This window comes from Amblyomma mixtum, chromosome 4 (genome assembly GCF_055824585.1).
Source record: "Amblyomma mixtum isolate Tamu chromosome 4, ASM5582458v1, whole genome shotgun sequence".
Classification (NCBI taxonomy): domain Eukaryota; kingdom Metazoa; phylum Arthropoda; class Arachnida; order Ixodida; family Ixodidae; genus Amblyomma; species Amblyomma mixtum.
The window spans coordinates 107,326,823-107,333,104 of NC_143015.1; the positions used below are offsets into that span (position 1 = coordinate 107,326,823).

The 6,282-nt window shown below is 55.9% G+C and overlaps 1 protein-coding gene across 1 annotated transcript in view; it reads left to right on the top strand.

Annotated features, from left to right (window-relative positions):
- LOC149347744 (uncharacterized) overlaps positions 1-6,282 on the top strand; it is an 85,250-nt gene that overhangs the window by 25,687 nt on the left and 53,281 nt on the right. The gene's annotated exons all lie outside the window — the stretch shown is intronic.

Here is a 6,282-nt window from a genome sequence, read left to right on the forward strand (position 1 = left end):
CAAAGACATCTCACAGCGAAACGCCCCCTCAGGTTCACATTAACCTAACCTTAGCCTAAGCCTGGGCCAAAAACCCCCCAACGTAGAACGGCCTCACCAGTGAAGAGCAATCCGGAACCACCAGGAGAAGCAGAGTCCAGCAGCACAGTCCAGAAGCAGCAGCGTTCGAGCCACGTCGCGTTCCGCTAGCTCCTCATGTACGAGCCAGCAACGTCAGCCCATCTCGTCATGAGCTTGCTTTCATCTTCTAACGGCGCACGTGTCAGTGTTCCAAGAAACGTTGCTGCACTGATGCAATTTTCATTTTCTTCATTACGGCCCCTCCTCTTTCTTCTTTCACTCCCACTTCCTCCCTTCCTGTACGGTGCGGTTCGGGTGTCCACCGAGATGACAGAGAATTGATGCGCCATTTCCTTTACCTCAAAAAGCGTTGCGTTCAAAGGGCAACGCATCGCGCGGAGCGGGTGGTGGGGTTCCGTGGACTCCCTAGCAGCGCTACAACACGCTGTCGCGTTTCACTCCTAAAGGCGTGGTGGTGGTGGTGGAAAACATTTACGTACAGGTATAATACAGGAGGTTATGCATGAGCTGACCCAGAGGGGGCCAGCCCTTACAAATACTAGGTGGAGGTCCCTAGTTCGGGACCCCAGTGGCATCGGCCGCCGCCCAGGCTCGCGCGACCAAGGCCCGTTGGGCCTGCAGGTCAGAGCAGCCGAGCAGGGTCGCCTCCCAGTCCTCCCGGGTTGGGTTGGGGTGAGGGGGGATAGCAGGGTTGCAGGGGCAGGCCCACACCATGTGGTAGATGTCCGATGACTTCTCCGCACAGTGCGGACAGCTGCCCGAGAAAGAAGGGTCGAAGTGTTTCAGAGCTGCCGGGCACAGCAAAGTATTTGTATACAGGCGGAGCAGAAGCCGCTCCTCCGCCTTTGACAGACCTTTACACGGGCGGGGATAAAGACTATGACCAGATTGATAGAGTAAAACGATGTCTTTGAAGGTGTAAGCTGGAATAAATTCGAGTTCCTGATCGTCAGGGTCGGAGGGGAATGTCCGGTGAGAGAGCGCGCGGGCGGCGGCGTCAGCTGCCTCATTTCCCTCAAGGCCCATGTGAGCGGGAGCCCAAACGATACGCCGGTGCGCGGGGTCACCGGTGTAGACGCTGTTTTGAAGAATGCGGTAGGCTAGATACGGTACCCAGCCCTGCTCGACGTTCCGACATGCCCCTCGCGAGTCGGAAATAATTGTTTTTGAATTGGAATCAGATGCAGCCAACGCAATGGCGACCTCCTCCGCGTGTGTTATGTCACGGGCTCGGAAAGTAAGGCCGTTCACTGTTTTGGATTCGGGGACGACTGCGGCTGTGTACCATCCCCCATGGTGGGGGCCTGAGGCATCCACGTAGAATACGCCGGGTTTCGATCCATAGTGGCGGGCCAGGGCTTCCGCCCGCGCCAGGCGCCGGCCATTATGGTCCTCACGATTCATGTTCGCGGGAAGAGGGCGCACGTGGAGGGCGCATCTCCACTGGGATGGAATACGTACGCGCTCTTCCATGAGAGTGGTGTGTTGGATGTGTAGTCGGGCAAGGAGGCGGCGACCCGACGATGTCTTCGAGAGACGTGTGTATTGGTTAGTCAAGTGGGCTTCCCGGAGCTCCCGAAATGTGTTCACCATGCCTAGCCCCAGGAGGCGCTTGTTGGAGGTGGTCACGGGGAGGCCTAGAGCCCGCTTAATAATTTTGCGGAGGATGACTTCGAGTGCATCCTCGTCTTGCTTCCGCAGGTGAAGGTATGGAGTCGAATATAGAATTCGGCTGGTTACAAATGCATGCGCCAGCCGCAAGGCGTCCTTACATCGTAACCCCCCGCGCTTGTTAGAAACCCGGCGGACCAAGCGGCCCACCTGGTCCCCCACCTGACGGAGTTTGGCCAATGTTGTTTCTGACCGTCTGTCTTGATGTATAAAGAGCCCCAGTACCCGGACTTCGATATTTTCAGGGATTGGACCTGTCTCGAGAGACAATGAAATTTTGGCTGTGCACTTTGGTGAGGGGCGTATGTGCACAAATTCAGACTTTTGGGTGGAGCATTGGAGGCCGCAGCGGCGAGCATAACGGTCCACTATGGTCGCCGCCTCCTGCAGGTTAGCCTCAATGTCTGCAAGGGAACCCTCCGTGGCCCACAGGGTGATGTCATCAGCATACAGCGCATGCTGCACACCGGCGACAGCGCCCAGCTGGGCTGGTAGGCGCATCATAGCCAAATTGTATAAGAGGGGAGAGAGCACCGCGCCCTGGGGTGTACCCCTGGTTCCTAAATGAAAAGGGCCGTGTTCTTTATCCTGTATCCGAATGTAAGATTGTCTGTCGGTTAAAAATTGCCGAATGTATTGAAAGGCATTTCTGCCACAGTTAGTTTGAGAGAGGTGGGTGAGAATGATCTCGTGGGTAACGTTGTCGAATGCACCCTTCAAATCCAAGGCGAGTACGACCTTGTCATTATGAGGGCATTCCACGGGGTCGAGGACAGCCCGATTGAGTTGTAGCAGGACATTTTGTGCAGATCTGTGTGGGCGAACCTCGAACATGGTGTCTGCGAATAGGTGTTTGGATTCCATGAACTCGGACAACCTGTCACGTACCATCGTCTCCATGAGTTTGCCCACACAGGAAGTCAGAGAGATGGGGCGGAGGTTGTCCATGTTGATGGCCTTGCCAGCTTTAGGAATGAAGGTTACCAGGGCGGTCTTCCACTCGATGGGTAGTGGCACTTCCCCAAGCCAGATTAAGTTAATGTAATTCAATAAAGACAGGTATGCTGGGTCGGGGAGGTTGGCTAACAATTTGACTGTAATTTTGTCCCGACCCGGAGCGGTGCCGCGTTTCATTTTTGCCAGGGCCGCCTTCAGGTCGTGGAGCTGGAACGGTTGATCCAGCTCAACGTTCTCAGAACCTGCATAAGAGTACGCCGGCCCGCGGGAGTCCTGGGTGGTGCACAAGTACTGGTCCCGGAGCTTGTGCGCCAATTGATTTGTGTTGCCCTGAAAGCTGTGTATTGCTCTTTGGAGGTGTTTTTGAGTTTCCGTGTGTGTTTGCGTTGGGTCAATTAGGGCGCGAAAGAGTCGCCACGTGTTCCAGCTGGACATTTGCCGTGCGGCCGTATTGCATCGGGCCACCCAGTTGGAGTCGGCGAGTTGTGCCGCATACTCAGCCGCTCGTTGAGAGAGCTCGGCGATGCGAGCTTTAAGTTCCCGGTTGTGCTTTTGCCGGCGCCACCGACGGACGAGTCAATGCCGGGCCTCCCAGAGATGGAGCAGGTGGTTTTCCACATCCGAGACCGCCTCTGAGAGCTGAATTTGAGTTTCGGAGGAGCGAAGGCCAGAGACCAATTGTTGTGACCAAGACTGGTAGCCCTGCTCTTGTATGGGTGTGACATTGTTATAATTCTGCCTGAACTTGGTCCAATCTGGGAGTCGGGCTTGTGTTGTTGGTCGCGCGAAAGGATGGGTCCTAATCGTAGTATTCAGGAGGCAGTGGTCGCTGCCGAGGGTTTCCTCGGTGTTGACCCAGTCTGCATATTGAATGTTGCGGGTGAAGGTCAAGTCCGGACATGTATAGTCACGGAGTTGCCTATACGAGTTGGATGGACTGGGTCAGTGTGAAGAGTTAGGCCCAGCGTTGACGCAAGCTCCGCCAACTTGCATCCCCGCTTCTCTTCACGGCAGTAACCCCACATCCGAGCGGGAGCGTTGAAATCGCCCACAATCAGGAGGGGGTCTCGACCCGCAACTCTCAGTGCGCGGCTAAAGAGGTCCGCAAATGATACATTCAGCAATTTCGGATTGCAGTATACATTGAGTATGTATAGCGGTGGGTCCTGTTTGCGGAGGGGGAGGAGGGTCACCATTACATAGGAGTATTCAAGTTGCATGTCTAAGTCGACCTGGTTGGCTGTATAATTTCTATGGACTAATAGACAAGACGAGGGGTCCTGCTGGAACGTCGTATAATTTGTTAGTACGACGCCTTTCCCTGGCTCTTGGAGGGCAACTACGGCAGGCAAATGCTGAAAGGTTGAAAGGAAAAGTCGGAGGTCGGCCCGCTTGGAACGGGACCGGAGCCCCCGACAGTTCCATTGAGTAATCGTAATGGGGGAAGCCGATTTGGAAAGAGGGGAGCGCCTACACCGGTGGTGTCCCGCCATGCTCAGATTTAGAGGTGAGAGGTGGAAGTGAGGTTTCCCCCGAGCCAGATACCAGGGGCTGAAGCTCAGCAACTGGAAGGGGGCAGCTGTCTTCGTCATCGTGAATTTCATTTACTCGGCGGGACAATCTGGAGGGCCGACCAGATACGTCCTTAAGAGGACCGGTTCTGCGAGAAAGGCGGGTGTTAGTCGCGAGGTGTTGAGCGATCATAGAGGGGATGGCCTCCATGACTCTAGCGATGAGGCGTTCCATCGCAGTTTCCAACAGGGTGTTAAATTTGGCATTAAGACGGGCTTCGAGTTCGGCAAGGGAAGATTCCATAGTCGGCGTCGCCGCCGTCTTGCTCTCCATAGCGTCCGTATCGGAGGGACTAGGGGGAGGGGGAGTTGTTTTAGCCTCTAAGGCTTCAATTTTTGCAAGTAGCATCTCGTTTTGTGCCCGGAGAGAAGCTACAAGGTTGTGGAGCTCAGCGTCAGCCGCCGAGCGAGAGGGAGGGGAGAGGGGGTGGGAGGAGGAGGCAACCCTGCCTGAACCGCTCACCTGTTTGCCATTTTTAACGGCGTTGGCCCAAGAACCGGCCGCGCCATTGTTGTCTTGGGAGCGGGCTTGTTTCTCCTGGCCGCCGTGTGGGGGCGGTGGTTGCACTGGACAGCTCTTGACGTCCTTCCAGCTGGTAGGCGTCTGTCGTTTTGAAGCATCGCTGCTTGGGTGACGTGGCTGCCTGCCCGTCCCGCTGGATTTCCCGCCCTTAGGGGCGGCTGGCTTGGTATGCCGATATTTAGCACTGCAGTCCCTCGAGTTCGTGGCAAGGCCACCACCACAAACCGCACATTTTGGCATACACTGGTGAGGGGCCCGCACCCCCTCTTTTATGGGTGCCTGCTGTCCACACAGGCCACACTTGTCTTGTGTTGGGTTGGGATAAGAGTCCGCCCGATGGCCGACAGTTCCACACACACTGCCGGCCGGAATAGTGCGCAAATATTGGTGCACTGTGACAATCTCAGAGTTGTAATGTACGTACCGAGGCCTCACCGTGCCGGCAAAAGTGAGCCGAGCCTTGTTTGAGGAGCCGAATTTGCGGATATCGAGTAAAGTGCCGCTCCTCCACTGCACGCAAGATTGGAGAGACTCAGACGTCTCTTGGTTGGCCACCGTAATGACCCCATAGCAGACGTCCGCTTCGTGTTCTTTGAGATGGCCGGCGAGAGGCACATCTCCTTCGGTCGATTTGATAGAAAAGTCGCCTAGCAGACGGTCTGCGACGTGAGCGTTCCGGGTGCTGGCGAGGATCAAATTTTCTTCCTTGCTTAAAAGGAGGCTCAACTCGGCTGCCTGAGGCGCCCCGAGGAAAGCGCCGAACGCGGCACCGAGCTCGCCGTGTGGAAAGGCGTCCCGGATGGCCAACGATTTCCGGGGCTTGATCCCGATGACAAAGTCGTCCTTTTGAAACTTTGGTAAAGGCTTGGGCCTCCACTTGGTCACTGGGTTGCGGCCCTTACGGCCGGAGTCCTTCGCCGCTTGCGAGGCGGGAGCTTGGCGGGTAGCATTTTCGGCGGTTGCCGAGGCGTCCGCCGCTATTTTGGCCTCTCGTCTGGAGCGACGCTCAAGTAGACGGAGGAGAGATTCATTGCGGATCGGGTCCGCGGGTGCCGATTTGGGTTCCACAGTGACGGGAACGGTCGACCAAGACATGGCGTCCGGGTCATAACCGCGTTGAACGGGCGTTTCCGTCATCTTGCAGAAAGCAGGAGCTCCCTCGCAGCCGAACGCCGGCGCAGCCGTTAGGCTTAGCGTCGGCGCCGGAGGCGGGAAGGAAAACCCGCTTTAAAATTTGAAAAACTGGGCCCACCTGAATGAAATTGGTGTCCACGGATGCCGATCAGCTTGCCGAATCCAAAGTGAGCAAAATTGATGAGGTCCGACGACTTGAGTCGTGGCTCCTGTCAGAAATGACGGAGCCGAAGCGCCACACGTCTGACAGACGCGATACCCCTAAAGGCGAAGCTTAAGCGTCATTAAGTAGTATGTAGTCATCAATCAGTAATTAGCCATCAATGAGTAATTTGTCGTTACTTA